Genomic DNA, 15,086 nt, shown 5'->3' on the forward strand with positions numbered 1-15,086 from the left:
CAGCAAAATGACATGGCAAAACAGACAAGCTCTGAATTGACTACTGGCAGAAAAAGGAGGGGTATGTGTGATGTTTGGAATTGACTGTTGCACCTTTATTCCAAATAATACAGCCTCTGATGGAGCTTTTTCTAGGGCCATGAAGAAGCTGAAGGATCTGAGACAAGAAGAAAATGCGGAGAGAGACAGACACGTTGGATAGTGGTTTGACTCTACAGTATATTTGGGTCCTGGAAAGAATGGTTCATTAAGGTGGGAATAATAATATCTGTGGCTGTTGTCATTTTTCTTTTGTTGTTCTGCTGTGTTGTGCCTTTTCTCAGATCCATGCTAGCCAACGTGGCCACCAAACAGATGATTAATGTGTCAGTCAAACCATCTGGAGTTAACATCGGGTGCACAGACTCGAGTCAAGAGTGAACCTAATTGGGCCAGGACTGGACGAGCTAGACGACTTCCTGTAAGAAGTCCTGGTGGAGGAGAAAGGAAGTTACTCTTGTTATTCTTGTTTTTCTTTTTCTTTTTTACTTTACAATTATTGGGTTTAACAATTTTACACTGTTTTTGATAGAGAGGGAGGTAGCCACACTGTGTATTTTATTTTTGGGGTAAAATTAGACAGATCATTAGAACATGGGTAGAGTAGGGAGTTAGTTAGAGGGGTTTTAATTGTTTCTTTGATTTTTTATAAAGGACCCCTTCCTGAGTGTTTTCTTTTTTTTTACACTTATAATCCTGCTGAGAATACTTTTACATATAATCACACTAACTGTCACAAATATGAATATGTGAATGAGAGGGGATGATACAAGGTTTGAAGCAGGTCATTGCCCGTGGTACGAAGTAATGCAACCAGATATAAAGGGAAAAGATAAGAATGTTTTTACTATTTTTATCACTAACTAATCATTTTACTCATTATAACAGAGTTCTTTTGAAGTTTTTATGAATTAAATGTGAAGTATATGCATTAGACTACTGTAAAATGTTTTTACGGGGTAAAACAGAGAAATTAATTACAAGCGCGGTCACCAATTGCCGGACCAGCAAGGGCAGACTCAACTGGTGGTTTAAAAACCTGCTGTCTGCTCCAACACCAGATAGTGCCCAGGGCACCTCTGGCAACGATGGAGCAACCCAGATAGCACTCCAGGCCACCGGAAGCGCCTGTGCAGTTCCTCTGGCACCGTGGGACAATTCTGACTTCAAGTCTGTACACTGAGATATGTTGATTATGCTGAAAAATCAAATGTTTGAAGTAATCTATCCCTTCAAGACTGATAATAGAAAAGGAAGATGGGATCTTTTACTCCGCTCTGGTCAAGTGGGGGCAGAGATGTTTGGTCTCACTATTCCTCCAGGGTGTACCTTCGTGAGTGGGCTTATTGATAAGAGAGATGGATGGTCCATATTGGCCATGATTGAAAGGTATTGGAGAGAAGCCTGATCATGTAGATACATTCTGGGACAGAAATGAAGGTGGGACTGGATTAGTCCCAAAGGGGGGATATGTTGAAGAATTTTCCCTTGATTCATGTCTAAGTATGATGCAATGAAAAATTACAAGCATGAAAAAATAGGTCTGGAAAGGATGAGAGAATGGAAAAATACCCAGTATGCATAAGAAATGCAAGGTGTCAAAATACTGTATGAAACAGGACACCATTATGTAAGGTTTTGAGATGTTTGACCAATAGAGCTAATTGTGTCAAGGTCACCAGGCGTGACAGAGGGGAAGAGATAGATTTGAGAGTATCTATTGGAGACTTGATGATATGAAAAAAGTATAAGACATGAACACTGGCCAATGTAACTTTGGATGTCCGGATGGCCAGCCGGCTTCTCCTTTATTGTTTGTACAATAAAGTTAATTCTTCTGACCTGGAACCTCGACTCTGAGATACTTCTTTGAGACCTGAGCCAAGAAGGAACTATGAATTTGCCACAACAATATTAGTCTCCGTTTATCCCGAGGTTTACCGTAGTCCGCCGGATCCAGGCTGTATCCAGATCTGATGAAGGACCTGCACCTGGACGCGACGATAGCGCAGTCCTGAAATGTCAACTAGGCTCTTCCCTGTGAAGGCCTCCCTCCCCTCCCTTTACCTCTCTACAGATAAAGCGTTGTCGGGATAATTCCGGTTCGCGTGGCTACGTGGAAGCCATAAAAATTCTGTATTATTAATTTTAAGGCCAGACAAGTAGTATGTTGAGGGTTGATTTGTAGGGAAGGACTACACATATATTCAAATGCACATACCTACAGACTGAACTCGTAATACGCATGTGCACGTCATCGGCGTTCTCACTGGTTCGCGTTTTTGAAGTTTGCGCAGAAAGAACTTATGAGTTTTCTGTTAAAACGGTGTCGTGTTAGCGGCCCCTAAGTTAATAACTAATGATCGTTGCGACGGAAGTGAATCAATCACTACCATCCGCCATCTCTGCTGATCACCATCATTGTCCGTTCTCCGCTCTGGTTTCTTCTCTACCTGCAAAGACAATCATATTACTCATTCAGCTAAGTTCATTTATCATCTCACGCTTTATATGTAGAAGCAAAAATATGAATTATGAACAGATAATTAGGACAAATGTTAGCTATCCCTCACTTGTGAAAAAGATGCGTGTTTAAATGTATTGAATGTGCACTTGTATGTTTAATTCGAATCTCATATATATATATATTGTTTTACGGTGTGTACTTTACTCTTAACACCTTTTACCTATTGTTTTACGGTGTGTACTTTACTCTTAACACCTTTTACCTATTTATTTATTATTCTCAGGTAAGGTAAAGAAAGTCAAATCTGACCTAAACCGTAAGCGTTCAAAAGGTACTTACAATTTGGTCAGAAGACTCCTCTGTGGTATGTTCTCATTAAAAGTCTTCCAGCATCATAAATCTCAGTAGGCAGATTTTGTAATCAATTAAATTTCTTTTAATTGGTTACTTTTCTTTTTATAATAAACAAAAATATAAAAGGCGAATACAACTTAATCGTTTAAGTATAAAATACAATAGTCATGTTTTGAAACAAAGGTGTAGTAAGCTCTGGGCTTCTTCTCTTCTGCTCTGGGCTTCTAGGCGTCGGGGGCTCTGGCGTATCAGTATCCCAAGAGTTCATCAGTCTTTTATACTCCTTGTTTACAACTGGCATTTGGTTGACACTCCTCCAAAGTTTCCCAGATCCTTCTCCAGTCAGGTGCAAGCGGTCCACCTCTTCATGTCCTTGAACTACAGTAAACTCAACTAAGATGGCTGAGTTCATTTAAAGTTCTAGGAGTCCTCTAGCGCACACACATAATCGCACTTTTCTGCTCCTCTTAACATGGGTTGGCACAGTCATAACCAATTACTGTACATCTATGCCAAAACAATATAAGCCATCTTTTACAAACAAAATAAATAACAACATTGAATGCAATGCATTACACTGGCTAAATATGTGTAACAAAAAGGCATCTATAATAAATAAGGAGGCAGGTAATTGCATTTTCTTGATATTATACAACACCCCCTTCATGCAATTATCCTGACTCTTTATCCTTCCTTCTCATAATTGTAGCACAAACTTTGTTCACTTCATCAAACTTTACCAATAACATAGACATTTGTCCATCATTCTTAAATAGATTGGTTTGTTACAGTTCATGCAATATTTCACCCAGTTTTGTTTTCTGGTTCCCATAACAGAAATAATCAATTATATTTCTTTTGTAATTGTATTAAAATTATTTATTTATCAAGGGGCAAAACTTTGTGCTCTGCTTGTTTATCATGTATTAGGCCATTTTGGATCCCAACAAAAATCCAGTACTTCAAGCACCCGGTCCCCCCTTAGAGGCGCGGCTCCACCCCTAGCCCAGCTTCCAGGTGAAACGTGGAAACGTGAGCCGCTGACATCTCCTACGGCCTTTAGGGCACAAAGTTAGTATCTCTGGGGTATGATGGGTTTTCTTGCCCAAACTACTAGTTTAAACATCCCCCTTGGTTTGTACCAGTCTTGAAATGTATTCAATGTTCAAACAGTGCACAAGGTTTCTTTTTTTATTATTGCTTGAAACGTCCAGTTCCAAACCTCTGGGTCAAATATTGTCATGCAACTCATTTTCTCATTCAAATATCTTACACTAAATCCATCATTTCTTAAGCATTAACAGATTCTCAGATATCATAATTGTACCATCAAATATAAAAAAAAACTTTTGTAGTAATTGTTGCATAAACATATCACATCCTACAATTATTTATCTGGTTAATTATGGTTACATTTCATACATTTACTATAATCAGAATAATCCAGTTATTAAACCTTTGTATCCAGAGTAATTATTCTAATGTTTCCCTTAATATCTGAGAACACTATATATTCAAACATAAATTATATAAGTCAATAAATCAATTTGTTCCTTGTTGGTTCCCATTGTAAAGTTTGCAAACAATCTCTTAAGTTAATAATGTCCATCTTTAAACATTTTATATTTTAAATTAAATGTACAAGTTCATCTTTTAACATGCCCTACGGTCACAAGAGTTTCTTCTTCAATTAGCATAGCATATATTTTAATTTCCTTAATATATTATATACATTCAAAGTCCACTGAAGCCAATGAATTCTTTAATTCATAAAGATTTAAAAATATTTCAAAAGCAAAAACAACAACATTATTTTCAGTAAGTTCTTACTATAAATTATCTTTACATCCCCATTATAATAAGGTTCACACTTTGTTACATCAGTATTTGGTGGCACCACACACATTTTAAATCCTCAAAAATTAACCCAATAATTAAATCATCTTATCAGAAGTTCTCACCCTAAACGTCTCCTTAGTTAAATCTAAGGTATAATCTTTTCTAACCCCAGATTTGTTTGTTACTATAGTATAATACCTGTTCACATAATACAATTAAATTATTCTTTATTCATTTACAATAATATATTTCGTTTTCTTAAATCATGTATTTATCAGTCAGTAAAAACCATAAACACAACTGGCATTATAGATGACATAAAATTATTACATTTTATGTTTACAATATCAAACACCCACTTCATAATAGTCCTTTTAGTTCTACGGTTCTTATTTTATTTATTTATTATAAATCATTAAAATAATAAAGTAATAATATTTACCAGGATTTCCCAAAAGGTTTAACTGACCCCAGCTAAGGTCTCAGTGCTGGTGGATGCAGAGCGGACGTTTCTTACTATTACAGTCTATCTTGTTGTATAGTCTATTTGACTGAATAAGAGGCATATACAAACTATATACTGTAGGACTTCTTCTGCTATTTCCACCCCCTTCTTTGAAAGGGTTCCAGATCAACACGGTCTCACCCCTATTCGTCACATACTGCCGTTTAGTCATTTCCCCCTCACGTCCATAAGCCGACGTTGAGGGTAGCTACCCCCTATTCGTCGCTTGACAACGGAGAGGGTCGTCCGATATTTGAATGCAAATCCCTCATCTTTGGATTTTGACGAAATGGGGGTTATCCATCCAGCTGGAAAGTATGGTTTCAGGCGATTAATTATGCTGCAATTGTGCATTTTACAGTAGCGTGCGGCGCATATACTGTTACAATCATTGGCGCGGTGACCATACATTTTCGTAGGGCAGAAACCCTTGACTAAATCGGTATCACGACTTTTTTTTCTCTCTCTCTCTCTTTTTTTATATATATAATTTTGGCCTACATTAAAACGACATAATTGCAGGACTGCATATTTGCTGTAGGCTTAAAACATGCCTTAATTTAGGTGGGATATTTTGCCGATGGTATTTCAATTTGTGAGCCTACAACTTTGCTTTTTTTGCGACAAAAAAAATAAATAAACAATATTCGCCTACTTTTATAGAACTTTCATCTCAATACTGATTATGATGTTGTAATAAATTAAATAGCCTACTGCAGAAATGTTTATATTGCTTAATATGGACATATCCTTTGGCAAAGTGATGGATGCATTCTGGTGTGTTTAAATGTAATGGCTACATATACCCGTGTTTCCTTCACTTAGACATTTATGCTGACCCTTTAAAATTATATTAAAAAATATTATAAAAAAATATTAAGACTGTACTTTTTAATTATGATTGATATTTTGGCGCAATTTTGTGCAACACGTCACTGTGTGCGACCATCGCAGAAACCATTGCCCAGCGCGATTCCACCACAGTAAGTCGCTTACAACAGTCTCATAAGAAAGAGAAATGAATAAGCATTTACACGTCCAAAAGTAATACAATTACGAGTTTATAAAAAAACAAAAAAACATGTTGTAGGCCTATATATATATATATATATCAGGACAGGGTACCGTCGTCGGTGTATGAATGAGTGAATGAATGGGTGAATGTGAGGCAATCTGTAAAGCGCTTTGGTGGCAATGAGTCTGTTGCAAGCGCCTATATAGTCCATTTTGTGTGGAAATAAACTCATAATTTTATTTTGGACGTGTAAATGCTTATTGAGGGATTATTGGGGATATATATATATATATATATATATATATATATATATATATATATATATATATATATATATATATATATATAAATATATATTAGTTTAAGTCTGGCAAGGCAAAGTTTATACAAGTATCCTGATCATGTTATTCCTGTTTGTTTATCCAAACACAAGGATGTGTTCAAAATATCATGAACCCTAAAGCTCACACAAAAACTTATTTTTAAAGCCATTAATTTTTTATGATATTGTGATTGCATGAATGAACAAGAGCACCATTTACTTAACTTCTTAGCCTAGTAGTTATTCATATTGTAATATGTAGTTTGGTGATCTATTCTTTTTGGATTTGTTCTTCTCTTTCTCTGCAGGTTCCTTAATCCCTGTCCTTTAAAAAAAAAAACATCACCTCATTACATCGAAAAAAAGGCACTTTTAAGAGCCACATTTGTCTTGTATCTTGTTACTCTCTCTACTGTTGTATTGTGTTCTCTCTCTCTTGCTGTCTTACTGACCATGTCTGATCCTGAGATGGACCGTCTCCTGAATGAGATGAGTGACCTTGTTGATCAGGCTGAACATCAAGCTCACCTCCAACAGCTCATTGGCATGCACCAGGAAGCAGAACCATCCACCAGTCAGCCTTCCACCAGTAATCCGTCCACCAGCCGGCCATCAAACAGCAAGACAGTGAGGGAAACATTATTTACGGCAGGCCCAGATCATCCCGGAAACAAGCAGGTACGATTTTTTCTACATTAATGTTTATTAAAATGTAGACTCCAGATCTAGTTTTGTATCTTGGAAAGGTATAAAACATAATCACAAGTCATGGGTCTGAATTAGAATATATCTGAGGTTATTATTACGTACCTGTGCCTAGCATCAGGTAAAGTTTGTGTCATTGAGTGTAAAAAGCAACAGCTTTTTTGCTACAGCAGGTCCCAGTCACAGCCAGAGTCGAAAGACTGGTGTCTCTCATGTCAGGGCTCCGGAAACCAGTGCGGAAATGACCATTGACTTTCCTTCCGTTACTGCAGGTGTGTTATTTATTTTGACTTCACTGGTTCAAAACAGTATGTTCATTTATTATAAAATCGCCATTGTTCAATGCTACTGTTTTTAAATATTGTGCATTGTTTTAACAGAGTCCTTCCTTCAAGAGCTTAAACGCTCACTGGGTGAGGACATACATGAAGATGAAATGGCACTTCAAGCCTCAGCAGACTGGTCGACTCGAAAGAGCCTCATATCAGGGTGGTGGGAGAAAGAGAGACCCCGACTGGTCAACACCATGGTGGCTCGACAACATGCGGCAACTCGGATCTGCCAACATTGTGGAAATGGTCCAGCCGTTATCCGTTGTTGTGACTGCCGACCACACCCATTCCTCTGTGGCCAGTGTGATGTCAGGGTCCACCAAGGTCAAGTGTTCCACAACAGGGATTCGATGACACTTGCATTTTTTCATCCATTGCCTCCCACAACTTGTGTTGTGGAGAGGGTTCTAACCCAGTGTGGTAAGTTGTAGTTTTTAAGTCACATTCTTAGACTTGACTGAAAAACGAAATGCTGTTTTCTGATAGGTCGATGAAGCCGTCAAGTGCATCTTGTTTAAAATAGTTTCCAGTAAATAAATGTTATTGTTTAATTCTCATCCATGTGTTTTTTTGTTTTTTTTTAAGAGCGTCTTGTTCCTTTGGAGATGCCAGAGACAATATGCGGTTGTCTACAAGTATCGTCCAGTGTCATCGCAGGACAGTCCATAGTTGTGTTTACAATGAATGGTAAGAAGAACTTTATGGGTTTGGGTGGGGGTCACTTCTGTAGAATTTTCTTTTTGATTTTCTCTGATTTTCTTTATCATGGATGGAAATCCAGAGGTGTCAATAGGTTGTGTGTTGATTAGATTGGCTGGGCCCACCTATGTGGAGGAAAACAATTAACCTTTGTTTGAATGGGGATAGTTAATTTGCCTGACAAAAGTGTGACTTCCTATAGAGTGTCTTACAAAATGTTTGTAGAAGTGTCCTCCTGATCCATCCTTAGTCAAATGTTCCCATATCAGTTGTCAGAATGACACAGTTTGGTCTGTCAGAATTAACTTTGTGTATATATTTCCTTCTTTTTCCAGGGCGATATGATCTCAGATTGCCTCAGATTATATGCAAAGCATGTGAAGCCACTTGGAGTCCTGGAGTCCATTACCCTTCAAATTGCGCAAATTGAAATTGCGAATTGAAAATAAGCACAATGGAAACACGTCAATTTCGCAAAAACTCCCGTTTATCGCAAAAAAGTTTTTACGCTCTCATGAGGAGGTTTTTCAGGCAATTCGAAAAAGGAATATTTCGCAAAACTGCTATGGAAACCGTTTTTGCGCATTTACAGTCACCTGACTTAGAAGACGCGGTGTGTTTGAGGTCCATGTATAGCTACGCAAATAATAATAATTTAATATTATTTTATCATAACATTTAATAGGCTATATGTAGAAGACGCTTTTATGCAAAAAAGGAACAAAGCTGAGTGTGGAGCGCGCACTGCATGACACGGAGGCGCGAGCGCGAACACTTGCATTTTCCTATCAACAGTGGAAACAACTTAAAATAGCCTAGGCTACTCTATCATTTCTTGTCATACAGAAAATAATAATACATTATTCCCATCTACTTTTATTTGTGTAAACTCACAATAACAAGAAAATGTTGTGCTTTTGTAAAATAAAATAAAACAATCAGACGCTTTCATGATCTCCGTGAACTGGAGCGCGAGAACTGAAACAAAATATAGCTTATGTAGGCTAAAGCTTGAAATGTCCACTTTAAATCGAACAAATTCGAATCGAAAGCTAATACCTTCTGATTAATCCGTATGAAAGGTGCATTTCTCTCCAAAAGCGCATCTGCTTAACAGCGGAGATGGAGATGTGATTTTAGCCAAAACAATAGTTTATTAATAATATTAATGGCTCTTCTCATTCAGCACTGCGGGAAAAACATCAATTCCATGTTCTAATTTGGCCTTAGAAAACCAGTCAAATCGACATGTTTTCCATATTAATTTGTGAATATTTTAAATGTTTAATAAAGGGGCAAAAAGTCATAAACAAAAATCTGAAAATGCGTCGATATTTACTTTTTTGCGCAGCAGTTGGTGTAGCCAGTTCAAATAAAAATTTTGGTGTTCAACTTTGCGTTTTAAAAAGACAACAACCGTTCATTTTTCGTTTTTTCAATTACGGGTTAAAAAAGGAAAAACGAATGGACACAAAAGTAGCCTACATGGATCGTTTGGACAGAATACGAGACAGAGTTCTTTATTAAATTCATAAAAGAAACAATAATTAGCCTATAGGAATACTGGATTCTAAATCTCAAAGAAATGCCACAATCAAAACATATGTTTTCCAGGTAAATAAGTGTTTTATTCTCATTCTGACCAAGACATTTGTGCATTGCAATAAACTTATGATCACTTTGAACTTTTTTAATCATTATTTATTTATTGGAAAAAACTTTTTCAAGCTTCAATCAGTGGTCATATAAATAAATTATTACGTTTTTTTTAACATGTAACACTGTCTACGGTACCAGTCACCTTTTGAAAGTAGCTTTGCACTTCAAATAACGATTGGATCGATTATATTGTTACGCCACCAGATGGCGACAAATGACTTTTAAAAAAACATTTGTCATTGAATCGTTCATTCAGGAGATTCGTTCAAAAATGCTGATTCATCTATGAAGCAAGTGTATTTGATTGAGGAATTGAATCATTCATTCAAACCAAAGTTTTTTGTTTTGTTTTTTATAATTCAGATTAATTAAACATTTTTAATAGACTTCAGCAATTAACATAAATTATGTTATTTTGTTTAGTTGTTTGTTCAGAATTGTGATCTCTATTTTTATTCTCAGTTTATCCAGAATTGTGTAGCTCTAATACATAGCTTGTGTATGTATCATTTGTGTTCTATTTAAAGTAATGTATAGCCTAGAAGGTAGGGCCCGAAAGTGACTCAAGCCCAGGGGCCTCCACCAACCTAAGTCCTGCCCTGCATGTTCTCTCATCAGCAGTTTGCACTGAGACATTTATGAAAAAACAGGTCATTCTGAAGATCTCAAATTCAACTCCAATGGCTACCGACTTTGACATCTTCTCCCCAATATAATTTCCTGATCCCAGAAGTGTTCCCTTGGATTAATGGGCTAAACATTGCACAGGCTTAATTCTAAACAGTATGGAAGCCGTTGTAGCCCTCTTTGCGTATAGATTTAGACTGAATGTCAAACAATATCCTGTATGTTTAATGGCCAGGTTCCCCAAATACACCAGTGTATAGTGTATGAGTGAAGTTTACACATTGTTTATTTCCTTTGATATGTATTCTAAGGAGTGGTAACAAAGTTTGTACAAACATCCCAAAATGTATCCATTTAGAACATTTTACTTCAGTGTAGTATATTGTTTAATTTGATCCGTTTTACTGTTCTCTTTTGTTCTCTTTTACTGAACTCTTCTTTGAAACAGAGCGGAAACATCACAGCAGACAGCTTCCGGAAAAGCTTCTTGGAGTGGGAAGCTGTCCGATTCGAAGTGGACAAATTATGCCAGGAGGACCACTTTGACTGCCCAGCGTGCAACCCAGACATGCTTGCAGTATCCGTTGATGGAAACCGTAAGCACTACAGATTCAAGAGTGCAGCAAGGTACTGTGTGTGCATTGACGGTCCATTACTTTGAAAGAAACTGCTGTGAATTCAAAATCATATGAATATTTAAAGTTAAAGGTGCTGTAAGCGATGCCGGGAGTCGTAACTTCTTGTTGACATTCGAATTGTTGTCAAACAAAACGGAGGCTAGCTAGACCCTCCCTTCTCCTCATCCCGTCTCCTCCCTCCTCCCCTCCCTTCCGGCATAAAGGAAAGTCAAAGTAGTCATTACAAACAAAGTTAAGTTTTACTGATACTTCATTCAATGTGTAATGTCGCCAAGTTAGATAAAGGGTTTTATATAATGCAGAACAGAATGCAGAAAAAGAGAAACATTATTTTAAAATCGTTTTGCCACCTGAAGCTATAACTATAGCTCCCATACAAGGACGCAATAATAGCAAGATAACGTAGCTTCGCGTTTCCCAGTGAGCATAAACAACGGCGGCGGCGTAAACAAATTTAGTCAAAGTTGTCAACAGCCTATAAATGAACATTCAAATTCATAACAAACAGTGGATGAAAACAATCATTCACACAAATTGTCGCCCTACTGTGAATTTGCTTGATCATTTACAATAGAGATTGAGCTCTGCTAGAAACATATATGTTGTATTCACCAAAGTTAACGCTGACTGCATAGTTCTAGCTAATTACATCCTTGGATGTAAACGTCAATTTAGAAAGAAATATGGATTTACCTGTTCTGCAAAAACAGAGCAACTGAATGTGGATCGGAAGCCCTTCTGCCCGGCGGAGTTCTCCCACCTTTAAAAGGTTTTTCCGATGTAAATTCGGGACTTCACGCGTTCCTTATCCTTGTCCCTCTTCTTTGCAATTTGTTCATCGGAATGTCGTGTTTCGGCCATAATTCAAACTTCCCTCTTCATGCTTCTCTCTCCTCCACACACCCACTTCATGTGCACGCGCACTAACCCCCTAAACCCCACCCTCAAATACTTCTTGTCGGTGATTGGCTGGAACACTGTTTGTTGTGTTTCGTGGTGCGGGTGAGCCCAGTTTCTTTTTGTTGCCGTTTGTGGAGCCTGTGGTGTCTACAGAGACCGTGTTTTTTTACAGTGTGTTCAGGGGACAGGCAGCTAGCGGATAGTGAGGAGATGTTTGCTGTATGTGACAAAAAAATGTTTGGCCTAAAAAACGCGTGGCATCGCTTACAGCACCTTTAATATGTATCTCTTTTATTTAGATCGGAGGAAAAAGCCATCTTTGATGGCGTGTTCATCGCGAATGATGATGACGTTGCAAAATTTGTGGACTATGTCCATACCTCAACCAGTCATGTAAACTTGCACAACTTCACTATATTTACCTATAAAACACCACGTCCTACAGAGTACTTTGTTTGAACAAGTTTGGACTGTTCATCTTCCATGTTTTAGGTCTCTGGAAGAGGTGTCTGTGGAGGGCAATGGTCATCGGCGCATGAAACGTCTCAGAAGTCCTCAGGAAAAACAGACGAGGAGGGCCTGGAACTCGCTGTATGTCGTCATGGGGTTCTCCTTCGTGCCCTCAATATGTTCAGGGGGGAGATTTTTGCCTACCCCCTGTACCTACAAAAGCAAATGGCCTGTAAGCCAGTTACATTTTTTGCAATGGATGTGGCATGCAAATACTGGCCTTACCTCCAGAGAGTGACAGAGAAATGCCCTGAGCTTCAGGATCTCCTCACCATGAGGCCATTTCTTTCTGTTTTTCATGCCAAAGCTCATGATTTCAAATGTGAGGTAAGAAAAAATGATTGTCCATGACATTTTCTTTCCCTGAAATCCTGCATAAGATTGTTGCCACTTAGGTTTTCTTTTTTGTTTTCTTTTCTAAATGGAGTGGAGCATATCAGGAGGGGGCTGGTTCGACTCTTGGGGAAGAGGTGGAGCAGTGCAACGCCTTCCTCTCGAGGATTGCTGTTACGACAAAGCACATGTCAAAAGCAGGTAAGGTAACCAGTCAATTTTGATCCTGATGACAATGGTGAGCCACTTTGAGCTCATGCATATATGCTGACTCTGAAAATATAAAGCTCAGAATATTCAACATAAATGGATGGATCGATTACAATACCATCATCCTATTTTATTTGATGTGAGGATAATAAGGAAGGGCAGTGCAATATTAAAAAATACACATCGATTCTTTAGAATCGCGTGGAAAGACAGTATGTCACGTTATAAAAAGGCCCTAAAAGCGGCCAGGGCTGAGCACCTCCGCAAACTAATAGAAAACAAGCAAAACAATCCAAGGTTTTTATTTAACACCGAGGCTAGACTAACAAATAAACAGACGTCACCCGAACAAAATATCCCGTTACAGTTCAGTAGTAATGATTTAATGAACTTCTTCACTGAGAAAATAGAAAGCATCAGAACCACAATTGTAAACGTTCAATCTTCAATCGCGCCTTATAATTCAGCTTCAATTATCACCCCGCAAGAACAATTACAGTGCTTTACAACTATAGAACAAAAAGAGTTCAATAAACTTATCACTTCATCTAAAACAACAACATGTTTATTAGATCCTATACCAACTAAACTACTGAAAGAAGTGTTACCTGTAGTGGAAGAGCCTCTCCTCAATATTATTAACTCGTCTTTATCTTTAGGTCATGTTCCAAGAACATTTAAACTGGCAGTTATAAAACCTCTCATTAAGAAACCACAATTAGATCATAATAATCTAGCAAATTATAGACCCATTTCAAATCTTCCATTTATGTCTAAAATATTAGAAACTGGGCTCTTTCTTGCAACAAAATGATATCTATGAAAAGTTTCAGTCTGGATTCAGACCGCATCATAGCACTGAAACTGCGCTCGTTAAAATCACAAATGATTTACTTTTAGCTTCTGACCAAGGCTGTATCTCAATACTAGTTTTACTTGATCTTAGTGCTGCGTTCGATACTATAGATCATACATTACTCTTAGATCGACTACAAAATTATACTGGTGTTCAAGGACAAGCACTAAGCTGGTTCAAATCATACCTATCTGACCGCTACCATTTTGTCTATTTAAATGGAGAAAAATTGATCATAACTCCAGTAAACTATGGAGTGCCGCAGGGATCTGTATTAGGCCCTCTGTTATTTTCAATATATATGATGCCACTTGGAAATATTATAAGGAAACATGGAATTAGTTTCCATTGTTATGCTGATGACACTCAAATATATATTTCATCACGGCCGGATGAAAACGCTAAATTTTCCAAATTGACAGAGTGTGTTAAAGATATAAAAGATTGGATGACGCGTAATTTTCTTTGATTAAATCCAGACAAGACAGAGGTAATACTTATCGGTTCAAAAAACCGCCCACAAAACCTCGCACAATACAACTTTAACATCATAGGATGTCCTGTTACTTTATCCTCTACAGTAAAAGACCTGGGTGTTATACTCGATTGCAACCTGTCTTTTGAAAATCATATTTCATATGTTACAAAAACAGCCTTTTTCCACCTTAGAAACATTGCTAAGCTACGTAATATGCTATCAGTTTCTGATGCAGAAAAGTTAGTTCATGCATTCATGACCTCGAGACTGGATTACTGTAATGCTTTATTAGCTGGTTGTCCTGCATCCTCTATAAACAAGCTCTAGCTAGTCCCGAACTTCAGAAAGCGTCCAAACGGTCCACAGGGAGTGGGTTCGCGGACGATGGTTGGCGGACGTGCGCGCCGACCCCCCGAAATTTTTGGGGGGTCGGCTGACGCCACGAGCCGACCCTCCCCGAATGACCGACTGACGCGGGCGGGGTCGAGTGGCCCCAACCCCCTCGGGGGCCCGACGGGAGGCCCCCGAAATCCGAGCCCCCCCCAATGCAGTTCGCCATTCATCCTGAGTGTGGCGCCACATGCCCTCCGTCCCACTA

At 38.1% G+C, this 15,086-nt stretch overlaps 1 protein-coding gene and 1 long non-coding RNA gene across 2 annotated transcripts in view; one reads left to right on the top strand and one right to left on the bottom strand.

Annotated features, from left to right (window-relative positions):
• The window catches only part of LOC309510877 (kelch-like protein 10), a 127,841-nt gene that overhangs the window by 92,949 nt on the left and 19,806 nt on the right, over positions 1-15,086 (bottom strand). The window lies entirely within an intron of this gene.
• Positions 7,422-8,252, top strand: LOC309511397. The gene is made up of 3 exons (XR_014210594.1): positions 7,422-7,518; positions 7,627-7,998; positions 8,164-8,252. It is a non-coding gene; the product is annotated as an uncharacterized lncRNA (long non-coding RNA).

Source organism: Leuciscus leuciscus, assembly GCF_965113295.1.
Source record: "Leuciscus leuciscus genome assembly, chromosome: 1".
Classification (NCBI taxonomy): Eukaryota; Metazoa; Chordata; class Actinopteri; order Cypriniformes; family Leuciscidae; genus Leuciscus; species Leuciscus leuciscus.